The sequence below is a fragment of the Pituophis catenifer genome, unplaced genomic scaffold (genome assembly GCF_029215685.1).
Source record: "Pituophis catenifer annectens isolate HBS135680 unplaced genomic scaffold, rPitCat1.0.hap2 SCAF_2, whole genome shotgun sequence".
NCBI lineage: Eukaryota > Metazoa > Chordata > Lepidosauria > Squamata > Colubridae > Pituophis > Pituophis catenifer.
In genome coordinates, this window is record NW_027256882.1 from 172212241 (window position 1) to 172228905 (window position 16665).

At 40.6% G+C, this 16665-nt stretch overlaps 1 protein-coding gene across 2 annotated transcripts in view; it reads left to right on the forward strand.

Annotated features, from left to right (window-relative positions):
- The first annotated feature begins 330 nt into the window (after nucleotides 1-330).
- UBA1 (ubiquitin like modifier activating enzyme 1) overlaps nucleotides 331-16665 on the forward strand; it is a 37457-nt gene continuing 21122 nt past the window's right edge. The window contains exon 1 of one of the 2 annotated variants that reach the window (XM_070938041.1): nucleotides 331-402. The gene's annotated coding sequence lies outside the window, so the exon portion shown is untranslated. Of the gene's footprint in view, nucleotides 403-16543; nucleotides 16624-16665 lie in introns of those variants that run through there. The other variant, XM_070938040.1, reaches the window with a different exon arrangement.

The window sequence follows — 16665 nt, forward strand, 5'->3', positions numbered from 1 at the left end:
GCAGCAGCCACGTGCTCGCTTAACCATCCAGCCGATTACAAACTACATTGCCCAAGAAACCTTGCGCTCGCTGAGCGCCACCATTCCGAACGTGGTGATGGGGGGAGGGGAACAATCGCTGCTTTGATTCCTCTTCTTTCAACCCATCAATTCTTTTTCCCAAAAAAAAGAAGGATCTCCACAGGAAAGAAATAGCATTTTTTCAGAATACTGGACAGGAATTACTTATATGGCTGACAGGATAGCGAATGTCAGGGAGGACTGAGCCACTTTTCTCCCCTCTACCCCTGAATGGGCTAGGCCGACTCCTTCTTCATAGCAGGCAGCGACGAGGGCCTGCAGGCATCTGTAGCGGCGGGAGCAGAAGCCGGAGTTGGAACTCAGGCGGTCCACAGTGGGGGGGTAAGATCCGAACCGGGGGAGGCATGAAGAAGAGGGCAGGGAAGAGGGCGAGAAGCCAAAAGCAAGGGGCCAGCCTTCTCCTCTGCTGCGCGGGGGCATCGCTTAAGCAGCGATGGTTGGTGATAAAATGATGGGCGGAAAGGCTGAGAGTGGAGAAGGAACGTGGGGGGCGGAGGCGGCGCGTTGAAGCACAAGGTCATTTTGCTGATGGGGGGCATCAAGGTCTCTGCAAAAGGTATGGCCGGGGAAGAAAAGTTCACAGCCTGTCATGCACTTTGCAGGGTGTGTGTCTGTATGTGTGTGTGTGTGTGTGTGTGTGTGTGTGTGTGTGTAGTTTACTTCCCCACCCCCAGTATTTCCCAACTGGGCATATTTTTTTTTTCTTACGGTGGGATCGAGCAATATGGATGGGTTTACCGAAAGCATTTTTTTTTCCCCCAGCTCGGCCATCCTGTGCTCCGTTGATGCTGAGTTTGAGTCCTGTCCGTTGGTAGATAGATAATAAATAGACATAAATGCATATACAGTACGTGCATAAGATAACGAGAAAGAAGGTGTAGTCACTCCTCTTTATCTAGCTCGGGACAACTCACAACGTTTCATATTCTTTATATGAGTCGCATCGGTGGTCAGGGCACCTCACATCTAAGCAAAAGAAGAAGAAAAAGTGGGGGTGGGGGACATCTCTCAAAACTCCCCAGAGACAACCTAAGTTTGGATGTGGAAACAACCAAACAACCTGCCCTGGCTCTCTCTCTAGTGATCAGTAGGATCCCTTTCTTTATTCAGCATTGCATTCCTGGCACATTGACCTGCGAAGAGAATATTGGCTTTAAAAGGATTGCTTGATCTGTGCGAGATATTTTCACTTCCAAGCCTTTTTCTGGATTGTGCTCATGGAGCAAAAAAACAAAACAAAACCCTGCCTTGGTGCTGCTGTGAAGCATCTAATAGCATCTTGGATCTCGGGCGTTCTTTCTTTGTGTATTTGGAGGAGACAAAGGGTTAGTAATCAGTTCTGTTGCAAGGCTTGTCAGGAAGGGAATGTGAATTTAAATGAGGCAGACTAACTGGGCTGCAGAAATTTGGACAACCGGTAGATGACAGAAAACAATTAAGGTTACTGCCATCTAGTAGTTGTCTGGAGGTTTGCAGCAGAAATTTTCTTTATCAATAAGTAATGATAACTAGAATAATTTCTGGCCAGGTTTAAACCAAACACCAACAAAAGGATCTACTTTTAGGTAATTTAGGTGACTTGCAATAGATTTGCAAGCATCTAATTTTTAAATATAATCCCTCAATTTAAATTATGCTGATGAAATAGTGGAAGTTTTGACACACTTGGAACGGATTTTTGTGTGCAGGACTGTAAGTTCTATTCAGTTATTCTTGATCCAGACTCCAGTTGGTGCATCTCTATTTTAATAAAACAAAATAGATCCCATAAACCTGAAAACTGGCAGTCTTGCTTAACCCTGGGAGTAAGAATGTCTTTCTGATGTGTACCATAGGAGAGTTATTTCAATATAAAACTTCTCTGATATTTTTCTCTCTTTTAATTAGACTACCTAGGTTGCCAGTTGGAGTTCTGTATAGAGAGGGAAAATAATTTTAGACAGCCATATGCCTACTTAGCATCTATACTTCTGAATACATGGCTCCAAACAAAAATTTATATTCAGGATATAAATTGCAAGTAGCTTGCAATTCTTTCTCACATATTTCTTTCACTGTGGCAGCCATTGAATCAAATTTGTTGATGCTAAACAGTTGTAAAAAAAAAGCCTATAAATAACCTATTTCCTGCATATCTACAAAGGAATTTATATAGATATCTGTGCTCAGTTTTTGATGTATGCTGATTTATTGAATCGATGCATGAAAAATAATGAAGGCAAGTATCTTGATTTAGCTCTTCCATTTTCAGACATATCTTAGACTCTGCTGAAGCATTGACCTTGTACAAATTTTCTGGAATTAGGAATTGGGCTTTTAGATGATCATAAATGGCTTTCACAGTCACAGTTTTTATTTTAGACATTGCTGTCCATTCCCATCTGTGGGAGAAAAGTGTTTGACTGCCTGCTGTTTTCTGACTTGTATAAGACTCTTTTTTAAGACAGAAGTAGGAGGGAAATCTGATATTAAGAGCCTCTGAGTTTCTTGCTAGGGAATGGTGTGAAGTCACATTACTACAATAGGCTTAAACACAAGGCTGCACAGTGAATACGACACTGCTTGTTGCTTTGCCTGACATGCTGTCCTTGACTCATATCTGTAACAGGCTGGCATGGTTTATAAACAATGAATTTGGTTGGCTTATAGCTAAGCATATCTTCTGAACTCAAGATACATGTGTTTGGCTGAATGTGTTATTGTGTATGCAACAGTATAAATGATACTGTTAACAGTAGTCAAAAAAACTTTGCAGACACAATCTCAACTGAGTTTGCAAAAGCCCTGTTAACAAAGAAAAGCATCTGAGGTCTCATTTGAGTTTCAAAAAATAAATCTTGATTTTATCAACTAAACTTTATAGTTGATTAATAAAGTCTTCAATTTTCATCAGAATATAGTGATTCTTTAATACTTTAAGGCTAAACTTAACTATGGAGTAAATATGTATTGTTCAGGAAAACAAGACTGTGTTATTGTCTTTCTGTGAAGTCATAAAATGGCTTGAATAAGTACCCCAAAATGTAGAATTCATTCAGTCTTTTTTTTGCATTTTGCCTATTTCTTATAACTGATCCATTTGACCTGGTTAACATGGAGCAGAATAGTTTAGTTAATAATGGCCACCTATTAATAAGCTGTTAAAATACTTTGGAATACAATTTGTGCTTTAAGTCAGAAGTGATCCATAATGCCTCTCCATAAGTTGTTACCAAAGTTGTATTTTTAATGTGATCCATAAAGAAAATTATTAAATAGTAGGTAGAAATAATCTTTTCTGCACCTGATTACTCGAATTATTTTAAATAAAACTCAGTTTAAATCAAACTTAGTTTTTGACCAAACTCCATCAATTTTGGAGGATAGTCTCTGACATGTAACCTCAAGAGGTGGAAGACTATTTACACTATACTTTGTACTTATAAAGACATATAAAAATATATGTCCATTTAGGATAGAGGTTAGTGGCTGTCAATGGCCATGTTGACTGAGGTCCCCATGGGAATGTCAGTGGGTCCTTCAGTAGCCAATCTAGACATTTAAAGAGGAAACATGCTGTCTAGCAAAACCAAACCTGAATGATAACCATAAATATTGGAGCTCTTCACTGCTTGTTCACTTCTTGAAATGTTTTTTTTTTTTATAAAAACTATTTGAACCCTTGTTTGCAGCGAATTTTATGGCTCATTGTGTTATGCTAGTTCAGGAAAGATAGTTACTCCTTAGTCAAAGATCTGTTACCGTGCATCACAATAAAAAATTGTGTATAATTCTTATATAGACTAATAACTTAGTGTAACTCCTTAATTCTGGCTCTATCAATATCCTGGCCCTGATGCCTAGGGGAATAAACTTAAGCGCTTACCATTTTCCTCAAGGCAGGAGTGCTATTCTGCAGATTCTGACAGGTTCTGGAGAACCGGTAGCAGAAATTTTGAGTAGTTCGGAGAACCGTCAAATACCACCTCTAGCTGACCCCAGAGTGGTGTGGGAATGGAGAATTTGCAATATCCTTCCCCTGGAGTGGTGTGGGAATGGAGATTTTGCAGTATCCTTCCTCTGACATGCCCACGAAGCCACGCCCACCAAGGCACGCCCACAGAACCGGTAGTAAAAAAATTTGAATTCCACCACTGCCTCAAGGCCAATAGAATTGGGGTCATTTGTATTTCTGGAGGGAGAGTTTTCCATAAGGAAAATCTTGACAGAGAAGATAAGGCATGTTTCTAAGGTTTCACCATGAGGACCTGGATACCCATTCTACCAGATTAAGATGGGGCAGATAGAAACTATCAAGGATATCTGGTCCCACAAATTACCTGGCCTCATGTCATGTTGAGAGTCAAAGGTAATTCTAGGATTCAATGAAGCTCATACAGTAGCAGTGCTATATGGATGTACTGTATATTACTGACGGTTCCACTGAATTCTGGACCACTTGAAGTTTTTATATACTCTTCAAAGGAATTCCCATGTAGAGCACACTGCAATTGTGGGGGAATAATAGGTGATTCAACAATAGGAGGTTAGTAAGTTATGAATCACTGAAAATAGTCCGTGTTTGAGCAGGAGCTATGAGTCTAGGAAGGCCCCCCCAGATAGTCCACCAACTTTAATGAGGATATAGCCAAAGTTAAAGAAGGTAAATCACTAGATATGGTGGGACGTAAATCCCACAGCCACTCATTCTATCAGGCTTGAGACAAATCTGGTTCTTCTCCATCTAGACCTGTACAGTTTTCAGGCACTGAGAAACACTCCACTACCTAGGGCAGAGATGTACAACTGTTTATCAACATCATAGTGATGATACTTGACCCAGTGCCAATGATTGACCTCGCTCAAAAGTTTCATGTAAATGTTAAATAGGAGCAGGGAAAGAATTTGGTCTAATGGTTAAGGCACCAAGCTTGAAATTAGGAGACTGAGTTCTAGTCCCAATTTAGGCATGAAAACTGGTTGGGTGACTTCGGGCCTGTAACACTCTTTCAGCATTATTGTTGTAGGGAAAATAGGAGGAAGAAGGAGTATTAAGTATGTTCACTGTCTTGAGTAATTAATAGAATAATAAAAGTCAGATAAAAAAAAAAATAGACCTAAGCCTACTCCCGGCAAAGGGCAAGTCTGTGGCTAAACCTTTCTCCCAAATCATCACCGTTGGAGCTAGTTCTTGAAGAAGGATTAGAATTGCTGAAAAACTGTGCTATAACCAAAGTCTTTAAGGCAGGATGCTCAATCTTTTGGTGACTCCATATACCTTTTTTAAAAAAAATTGGGATTACAAAATGGATGGAGCTAGCTGAGCTGGGTTTTGCAATAGGATTTGTGGGTGTCCCCACCCTTGATTTTACAGTTTATTATCCATTGAGCATATGGCATCTACAGAGGTCATGCAATCACTGATATACAAATTTAGTTTAAAGAAAGCATCAGCATTATTTAAATTAAATATATATTTAGTTGATATATATATATATATATTCAAGGACCTGGGATATCTCATCACAGCATGCATGCATATATATTTATCTCATCACAGCATGCATGCATATATATATGAGAGAGGGAGAGAGAATGAGAATGGACAAAACAATATAGGAGATAAAATATTAAATTAAGATAAAACCATAATAAAATCACCATAATATAGAGCTATAGAATTGCAATGGGATAGATGTTATAATTAGATATCTAAGGAATCTAACCATCTAACTGCTTCTGAGGTAGATGTGTGAGATCATCCCAAGTGCCTTGAAATTTTTTGAGGAGGCATTCTTGAACTATATGTGTTATGGTTTGTTCTGCTGCACCACAGTCACATTGCGAGCTCTCAGCTAGTCCCCTCTTAAAGAGCTTTGCATTAGTTGTAGCATAGCCTGTCCTGTGGATTCTCCCTTCAGTAAAAAACTACTCCCAATTCATGGGAGTCATAATCGTAATATACAAAACGTAATATACCTTGTGAGTACATTCCTTGTTGGAGCCGCACAACAGAAAATTTATATGAAGAATACCAAAGAACAGGCGCCCCATATCTGGGAGAAGAAATACAATGCTCCATTAACAACGAGCATAAAGCAAGATGGATAGAAATAACTGAAAACGTTAAACTTCACCCATAGTAGCCAGAAAGTCCCTATTTCAAAATAGGGACTTTTCAGAGCCAATGAAAAGTAGCTAGGTGGTTGCCAGTTGGCTTCCCCTGGCTTAAAATGCCAACGGACTCTTGTTTCCCTAACAGTGGAATCATTTTATTCCTATTTAAATAGCCACATTGTTCAAATAGATGGGCAAAACAGAGAAATGACAGTAGTCCAGAATAGACATATTTTATGTATTATATGCACACATCAGCATTTATACAAAAGGCGATAAACTTTTTTATTTCATAGCTGGTTGGGCTGTGAAGGGCTGTGATTGGTGAGGTCTGGGTTCAACTTCCCATTTGGTTGTGAAGCTGACTGAGTGACAATAAGCCAGCCACTAACTCTTGGCTTATTCCATCTTCTATTGATGACTGCAGATAGTTCAGACTACCTCACAGAATTGTTGTGGCAGGCGAAAACATGGGACTATGTATGGTGCTTCTGAATTAAAGGTGGGCTATAAATGTAGGAAATAAAAACAATATTTTTCATGCTTTATAATTCAGATTCTTGACACAGGAACAGATTATATATTTATCACCATACCAACTCCTGAAAATGTTTGCCCAGATTAAAAAGAAACAAGGCAGGCATGACACAGTGCTGATTATGGAGCAGGAGAGAACAATAAGTGTTTTGCTCTGGCATGACTGAAATAGGTAGGACTGTGGAGGAACAATTTTATACAATTATTCAGTGTGATGGTAAGTGGAATTTCCACGTTCAGTGGTCAAATATCTTAAATAATAGCAAATTATAGAGGAGAATTGGCTGTTTATGCTTTGTGAATGTGAGCTCTCTGATGCACTTGACTAGATAGTATGGAAGTAGAATATTAGGAATGGAGAATCTTTTGTCTAATCCAGTGAATTCTTGTTTAATTCCTAAATAGTTTTATATGTGGACAAGATATTCTCTGCTCAGAAAGCCAAATGTGCAGACACTACAGTACTATTTATATAGGAAGGAAGCCAATGTTGTTCAAATTTCCTTTATGAGAGTTGCAGAGCACACACTGCAGGTGCCCTTGGAGAAACATCTGCAGGCTTCAGCGTGTTGGAAGCTGCTGGCTGTGAGTGTTTGCTAGAGGAAGGCTGGGCCTAGAGTGAGCAGAAGGCCTGTGGGTAGGCTCTACAGATGCTGGGCTTGCTTCCACTCCTTTCTGAAATCCGCAGCCCAGTTTTCCAGGAGTGCTTCCAACATAAGTTGCAGAGTGTGCACTGTACCTCTGGGAAGCCTGCATCTTTCTGCTTTCTTCAGTTCTGCTTCCACCCCCAAATAGTGCCTCCTGCAGAGCCTCCACCTTCGTCGGGGAACTGCCATCGGCTCTTCTGCCTCACCCAACGATGGAGAGCACCACAGCTTGCCATCCCACTGCCAGCCAGGCCTAGCAAGTTCCCTTTGACAGACAAGGCTCTGCTGTCCTGTTACACATAGTACAGGGGCTGAATCCTGGACCAGCAGCAGGGAGAAGGAGATGGCACAGGTCAACTGTAGGCAGCGGGGGTGTCGGGGGGCAGGCAATGGAGTGCGGGACAGCCAAAAGGCAGAGTTGGGGAGTAGATAGGTGGGTCGGAGTTGAAGCAAAGGCAAGTGCAGCAGAGAAGTGTGAGGTCTTTACCTAATGAAGACACTGTCCTGGCCTAACAGCTGTAACGAACTATTGGAACTGTGATGTATTGCCTAACAATTGAATTGCTCGCCAATGGAAATTCTGATCGTAAGTTGAGGACTACTTGTATTTACTGATTCTTCTTGCAGTCCAAGGTATTTTCATTTTTTTTTACAGACATTTCATTAAAGATTACAAGTACAAAGATAACAGATACAAATTATAGAAAATATGAAACGTAAAGAAAAGAGAAAGAAGAGTGACAAGAGATAGAAAAAAAGGAAAGAAAAAGAAGATATGTAATAGATTACTTCCCTCACCCTCCACATAAGTATAAACAGTTTGGATAATTTAATACCTCTAGTCCAGCACTTCAATGTATTCCCATATCTCATCCCTTCTCAGTAATCAAACTGCAAAACGTATCATTTAGTCCTAATCAACAAAAGTCTTATCTCTTTTCAGGAACAGCTTGAGTAATTCCTCTTTGTCTCTTCTTCCTAGAAAGAGTTTCCGCGATTGCAGACATTCCTTTTGTAAATCCAAGATAGGAAGGCTTTCCAAGTCACTCTTTTGATTTATTATTTGTATTTTGCTTTAAATTATTACCGTAATTTATTTAAATTATTAAGACAACAGTTGGTGTCATGTGTAAATCATTTTTGCACTGTTTTCCATATCCCTCTTAAAATCCATTTTCAGATCCATAGCATCATTTTCATATCACTTTGGTAATTCAGAATTTTTTAAAACGCCAAATCCACATTCAAATCAATATGGGTTTTATCCAATAAAATATGTTATTCTCGAGTAGCAAACAATCTTGTAAGTGACATCTGAATATAGGTAGTCTTTGACTTATTATCACAATTGAGCCCAAAATTTCTGTTGCTAAGTGAGACATTTGTTAAGTGAGTTTTGCCCCACTTTATGACCTTTCTTGACACAGTTGTTAAATGAATTACTGCAGATGCTAAGTTAGTAACACGGTTAAGTGAATCTGGCCTCCCTATTGATTTTGCTTGTCAGAAAGTCACAAGAGGTGATCACAAAACCCCAGGACATTGCAACTGTCATAAATATGAGTCAGTTGCCAAGAGTCTGAATTTTGATCACATGATCATGGGGATGCTGCAATGGTGGTAAGTATGAAAAATGGTCACTTTTTTCAGTGCCATGGTAATTTTGAACAGTCACTAAATCAACTGTTGTAAGTTGAAGACTACCTGTGCTATTCTATATTGTTGTTTTTGCTTTTGGAACAAATAGATATTTCCCAGTCCTTTGGCTACTGTTCTATTTTCCATATCTGTTACAGACTACAAGAGGTTCTTAACTATGTCATCTCATAAAATTGTAGTTTTTCTGGTACTTCATCCAATTCTGCAGCTTTGTCATTAGCAAAATTTTCTAAGGCTCATTTAAGATGATCTCCAAAGTGACCTCTCAGCCTTATGATTTCTTTAACTGATTGTCTCCTTTTTGCTGGAACTCAGCGTGCATATTTTTCTCTGTAGTTTTTCATTTTGGCCTTTCTTTAGTTATTTTCAGTATGTAATGGATACTCATTTCATCTTTTTATGGTTTCTCATTTTGGGATATTTTTCTTTGCCTCATCGTTAATGATGTCATAAATCTGTGGAACAACTTGCCTCCAGAAGTTGTGAATGTGCCAACACTGAAAGTTTTTAAGAAGAGATTGGACAATCATTTGTCTGAAATGGTATAAGGTTTCCTGCCTGAGCAGGGGGGTGGACTAGAAGACCTCCAGGGTCCCTCCAACTAGTCTAGTCTAGCCCGGCCCGGCCCGGCCCAGCCCAGTCCAGTCCAGTCCAGTCCAGTCCAGTCCAGTCCAGTCCAGTGTTCTCTAGGTCTTATATTTGTCAAATCTAATCAGCTAAATCTCTTCTGTACCTCCAATGTATATTCAGGTGGCATATCACTTCCTGTTGTTCTGATTATTGTATTCTTTTTCTTTAGGTTAAATTGTAATTTTGCAAGGAGTTTGTGAGCTGAATATAATTTCTCCATCTTTGCTACAGATAGAGATTTGATTTTGAAGTTGTTCATCTGGTGATAATACAGAATAATTTTTGAGTTTACTGAAAAGAAATATTTGCTATAAATATTAAATCTTCTTGTCAGAATGTTAGCCTGTCTTCTATTTAATTTTGTACATAGAGCCCAAATTCATTACTGCAGATGCCATTTTACTTCCAATGTTAGCATGCCAATCTCTTCTAATTAATATGAGGTCTTTTTTTGTTTTTATTTTCTTTTGTGTTACATTGACAAAGGGTTGCAAGTTGCCGATATTCAACTTCTCATCTGTGTTTGGAGGATAGACTTGGAACACAGTGGTACTGATTGGTTTGATTGTTTGATTGGCTTGGTTGAAATGAACCAAAGCATTTACCTCTTTACCCTTTTATTTTAAAATGATGGCTACTTCATTTCCACAATGGTTTTCTTCTCCACAGTAAATCTGATGTTCTTCTGTAGTGGTCCATTCCAGTTCATTTTCTATTTGGTAACTTCCAGAATGTCTGTCTACATTCTTGATATTTCTACTCTGAGAGCATCAAATTGTTGCTCTGACATTCCACATGTCAGTGGTTTACTGTACATATCTTTGCAGCATTAAATTTTCCTTTTGGCTATGAGAATATCAGCAGGTGGTCATCCTTTCAGCAGCCACATTATAAACATTAGTGCTTTTCTTGTTTACCCGCTGTTTGTTCTTCCTGAGTAGCTTGAGGGATACCTTCTAAATCTGGTGGGGTTCAGCTTTCTGTATCATATTGTGCTGACATTGGCTTTGTGAATGTCTATTTGGCTTCTGTGCAGGATCCTGAAATGGGTCGTCATTTCCTTCCCCAGTCTTCAAACAGTTTGAAATCCGAGGGAAACATACCCTTTTTCCCTTGGACTGTCTGAGTTTTTAAAAAAGTTTATTTTGGAAGAAGAAATAATTGGACTTAATTTGTATAACATATAAGCCATGATTCTCCATAGTGTATCTATGGGAGGTGCCAGGATGGGTTATTCTAGACTCTAGTTCTACGGACTGAGTTGAATTTTCTGAGGTTCCGCCTCGCTGGTGACATTCCTCAGTTTTTTCAACTCAGTCTCAGTTATGGACGCATGTTGTCTTGCTCCATAGAGCTTGCCTATTTTTCCCTGGCTATTTTTCTAAATAATTTTCCTTTAATTCATTTCTTTCTTATTGGGGTTTACAACCTAAAATCAAGCAGGCCATATTTTGGCTTAGCATCATATGTGGAACTAATTTTTATATAAAACTATGGAAAAGCATTCATTTGTCTGCATACATATTCATAACCAAAAATGAAATGGTATATGTTACATTCTGGGTATGTAATATATGTATTTATAAATATACACATATACTAATTTTAGAAGTGAAACCTTGTGAAATGATCTCTGCTAAATTATCTCTAGAACTGTGCTCAACAAAGCTCCACAAAAATGCTAAATTCAGGTATCACATTTTGCACATTAATATATCACGCAGCAAAGATTAAACCGCTAGAAAGATATATTTATATGTTATTTTTGACTAAATTTTAAAATTTTATACAATATGCTTCCATTAAGAGCCCAAGGCAGCAACTTCAAGTTCAGTTCCTGCCTTTTGTAGAGAGACATCAAATACTAGAACTGAAAAAGATGCTGGTTGGGTTCAAGCAAAGTTTAAGATGTATGAATCCAGCTATTGCAGATGGTAAAGAGTGGCTTACGACTTATTATGTTGAGTGAACTCCACCTGGCAGGAATGGCATGTTATATACCCTTTTTGCTAAAGAGCTCCATCTGACGAGACCCAGGAGACAAGCTTTTTCAAACGTGCCTCAGGCTCTCTGGAACACCATCCTTCCTAAGGCAAGGTTAGCCCCATCCCTACCAGCCTCCTACAAAGCCCTTAAAACATATATATGTTTGCAGTATCTTTGGGGATTCCATGAGGACAAGAAGCCTGCAAGATAGTTGTATTATATTTAGGATGTTGTCCATTCTCCTGTAGTCTTGGTTTTTATTTATGTTTGTTTTTAATATTTAACTGTCTGTTTTATTTTATGCTGCCTAGAGTCACATTTAGTGAGATGGGCAGCCTTATAAATTTGCTAAATAAATAAACGAGATTTATTCAGTTAACCCAGTTCTTAAAAGCCATTTCTATGTTGATAAAATGTGTGTAGTGGTGTCCAGAGGTACAGTAATCTACAGCTAGTGTAGCAGTTTTCTACATATAAATCTGCCAGGCTTAAAAGCCTGGCAAAGAAGCACATTGGATTTTGTAGGTGATTCATGAGTTCATTCAATATTCCCTTTAGGAGCACTCTGCCTTCTATTATAGTGAAACAGCGACACACAAAGGATTTTTTTAAGGGATGATTTTTGTTTTATGTTTCTTGTTATCTATTCATCCCAAAGTACAATATGCATAGTGTGTAAGCTCCATCTTATTTTCACAATACCTTTGGGTCAGTTGGGTTAAGCTGTGTCTGGCCCAGGGTCACTAGAGGAGTGAAAAATGTCTTGAGCCCTAGTCGAACAGTTCACCCATTAAGCAGGGACCTTTGTCACTGATAATTGCTGATTGTGCCTAGAGTTATGGCAGACTGTCATGAGAGAACCTTCACTGTGCTCCCAGGTTGCTTCTTACTGCTACATATTGCTATATTGGTGATGAGGTTTTAAATTATTTTTATATAGTAGATTTATTATTAATTCAGCATATAGATAGTCCTTGACTAATGACCATTCTTTCAGCAACCATTTGAAGTTGCAACAGTGGTGCTGAAAAAAGGACTTTTGACCTGTGCCAAAAGTTACAGTCATCACAACACCGTTGTGGTCATGTAATCAAAATACCGTATTTTTCGGACTATAAAATGCTTCTAACTTTTGGGGAGGAAAACAAGAAAAAAAATTTGCTTCCTAGCAATTTGCCTCCTTGCAGAAAACAGCAGCCTGATTGGTGGTTGGATCTGCCTCCTGGAGTGCCACCTATCAGCTGTTCCAGGCTGCGGGGATCGCTACCACCCAATCTCCGCCATCACTGCCCATCATTGCTGCCGCCTATTGCTGCCTCCCCATGTCCTGTTTTTGGTTTCCATGTGCCCCATTTTCAGCCTTCGTGCCCCATTTTCGGCCCATTCCAGGTGGCGGCGATGGGCAGTGGTGATCCCCGCAGCCTGGAACAGCAGATAGGCCGTATTCCAGGAGGCAGATCCAACCGCCAATCAGCTGCTCATGCCAAATCAGGCTGTGCTGAAGCTAACCAGGCTGTTTGCTGCAAGGAGGCAAATTGCTGGGAGGTAGAAGCCAAAGGGTGGGGGCTGGCTGGTGGGTGGGGCTTCGGCAACATTTGCTCTATAAGACACAGACATTTCCACCCACTTTGAGTGAGGGAAGTGTGTTTTATACACTGAAAAATATGGTACTTGGCAGTCGACTCACACTTACAACACAGGGTGTGTGTATGTTTCCAGACCTGTCTATCTCACTCTCCAGTTTATGCCCTTTTGGCCACCTGCACGCTGCCTTGTAGGACGGTATGTTGCCCCAGAACTGTGTGTCTCTGAGGCCATTTGCCGTGCCTCAGGAAGACACAGTCACCCTAACCTACCCCAGGAAGCGCTAGCAAGCATTCACCCACCTGTCTTCTCTCTCAGTTTCTTGCACTGACCTTTTCCCTTTGGCATCCAGCCACCGTGGGCAAAGGAGAAGTGCCTCCATACCTTTGTTGTCTCCTTTTCAAACCCGCAGTTACTCTACTATCCCAGGCATTACTCCTTTTCTGGCTTCCTGCATATGACTCCCCCATCCTGCTGCAGCGGTGTAGTGCCAAGCTGCAGTGCCCATGAAGCCCCTGCAAGCATTTGACCAACTGCCTTCTCTCCCAATTCCCCATGCTGACCTTTTGCCTTTTGCACCCAGCCTCTGTGGCCAAAGGAGAAGTGCCTTATTGTCTTTGCTGTCTCAATTCCCCAGTGTACATTCCTTACAATGTTAGCTAGCTGTGCTTTCAAAATGTTGCACTGTCTTTGGAAACCTTCGGGAACAACAGCTGAGCACAAAAGGCAACAAGTCAGTGCAGGGAATTGGGAGAGAAAGCAGCTGTGTGAACAAATGCTTGGTGGCATTTGTTGGGGTTTCATGGGTGCTGTAGCTTGGCACTGTGCTGCTGGGGTATGCTGGAGAGCCATATATAGAAGTATTTGCTGGAGAAGAAGTGCCTAATGTAGCATGGTGGCTATGAGTTCAAAAAGGAGGCAGCAAGGCACTTCTGCTTTGTCTATGGATGACAGTTGGTACATGTAGTAGAATGTGTGAATGACCTTGGGGGACTAAGGAAAAGAGATTCTGCTTAGGAAACAATCAGACAAGAGAAAGGGGGCCTCCAAGGGCTTAATAGTTAGAGGAATAAATTTAGGAAGGACCCGGTCTGATTGATCAAATGGTTAAAAGTGGCAGTGGGAAGTTTGGATCTTCAGACTTGCAAGATCCTGTTAATGAAGACTTACAATAAAGTAGAATTATCTCATCAAGTCGTATTTCCTTTCTGGCTTACCTGAGAGGGCTGACAGTCGGTGTGGAGAACTGAGAGAGAAGGCACATAGGGAAGCTTTTAGCATAAACTGACAGGCAATAAAACAACAAAACATCTGCCCTGGGGGAAGAGGAAAACTTGAAACCTTGGCTCTCCCAGTAAGCCACTAGGGCAAGCAAGAGCTAAAGTTTTTAAGGCCTTCCTAAAGGATGACAGTATCCAGGCTCTTAAAAAAACCATCTTTCCTCTATGACACTGGTGTCAAACTCGCGATGTCATGTTGCCATCACGTGACGTTTCACGTTTTCTCCATTCACGGAGCTAGGGTGGGTGTGGCCTGCACATGGCACATCTGAGCCACCAGTTTGACACCCCTGCTTTATGACTTTCATGTGACATACAGTATTTTCCATTTACTTTTGTCATTATAATATCTCTAAGGTGTGATGAGCTATGATTATTTCAGATATCATTTATTAGCAACTTTTACAACTTATAAAAGGTATAAACTTTCATAAGCCTCATTTCATTTAATCAGATGCAACAGAGTGGCTAGAGTGATATAGGATTTATACTGGGATGAGTTGGGAGTGAAAGACAGAAGACAAGTAGTTATTCAGATGCAAGAGAGACTACAGGGAGCTTGTCAATTAACTTGTAAGGTTATTGAGCCCTTCAGATTGATGTAGGTTACAGCAGCTGAAAACATTCTGAGAACAGATCTTTTCATTTTTGTTCTCTGCAGATTTGTGCAGTCTGACTTCATATTGACAGCTTGACCCTTTTTTACTGTTGCTGAAGAGTTGTACTGTAGTTTCATTTTACTCATGAGTGATTTGAGCATAATGCTTACAATACTTGTTAAAACTTTAGTATTGGGTGTTGGTTTCACCAGTATGAAAGAGCACAAATGGTTGCTGGATTGTGCAAGAAAAAATAGCATACTGCCTCTTATTACGTGGTTGAGCTGGACATAGTTTTTGTAAAAACAAGTGGAGATATCTGATTGACAGCTGCCTACCATAACTTATTTGGGGCAACTGGTTTTTCCATTATTATTTATACTTGTCTTTTATAGTTGTAAGGATAAATTGCTTATATTTAAGAAAAGTACTTTTAACACTCCAAATCCCTTGATAGGCAAAGTATATTATAGGCTTTTATGCTCGCTTACTAGCAAAGGTACTGTAATTTTTATAAGTATAGGGGTTTTTCCACACTGGCAAAACACTTCTCCTGCTGTCCCAAACATGTTTTTTCAGCAGGCAACTGGCTTTCTTGTTTTTTTCTTTGAAGATGTTTAGCTTCTCATCCAAGAAGCTTCTTCAGCTTTGACTGAATGGTGGGAAATGGAAGGCTTTATATTCCTTGCAGACAGTTGTTCATTTGCATCCTTTTAGACTAGAGGGTCCTTGAAGCACTTGGAGGTTTATCTGTGTCCTCAGGGTCACCTGAGTGGTGCTAATGGTTCCTGGAGTCTGCAATTTTTACTCTCCAACATCATTCAAAGGGTGTTCATCCCAAATTGCATAGCTAAAAGTCTATAGAGGTTCTCAGTCATCCAGCCCATGGTTGTCCCAAAGGTGCTTATTGAGGAGGCAACTGGACTTTCAGCACCTTTGGGACAACCATCACCTGGATGACTGAGAATCTATAGATTTCTCCTGCCGAAATATCTATTTTGCTTGCAGTTCCTTTACATAGGGAGAAAGATAAAGACAATTCCTTAACTCAGGAGTGAGATACACATGTCTACTCCTTAAGGTGTTGCTGGGCTAGTTTCATTTCCTCTGTCTTTGCGTGAAGTTTCGAAGGGGCATGGCCCTGATACTGCAAGGGCCGCCTCTTTTTACCTCAAGGCTGAGGCCGGGCGGGAGGGGCTTCCCCGCATCAGTTTTTCATCATAAAAGGAGGCAGATTCCCCAGGTCAGTGGGCGTGGCCTCACGCTAACTTTTCTCCTTTTAGCCTATCAGGGCGAGCCTCTGTGTGACGGACGCTGGCTGAATCCAATGGAGTCGCGCCGAGGAAAGGTTGGGTTTAGTCGCAGTCTAGATAGGAGCGGTGCGACACTGGGGAGGTTTTTGTTCCGGGCCCTGCCGCGGCCATCTTATGTCAGTGCAGGCCGGAGGAGGAAACAGCAGCAGCAGCGCAGAGCGGTGACTCGGCAGCAGCGGCGGCCGCGGCGGGGCCTGACACAGCCTCATTGGTAATCTTGGGGGCCTTTTTCCCTCCCCCCTCCCCCTCCCGT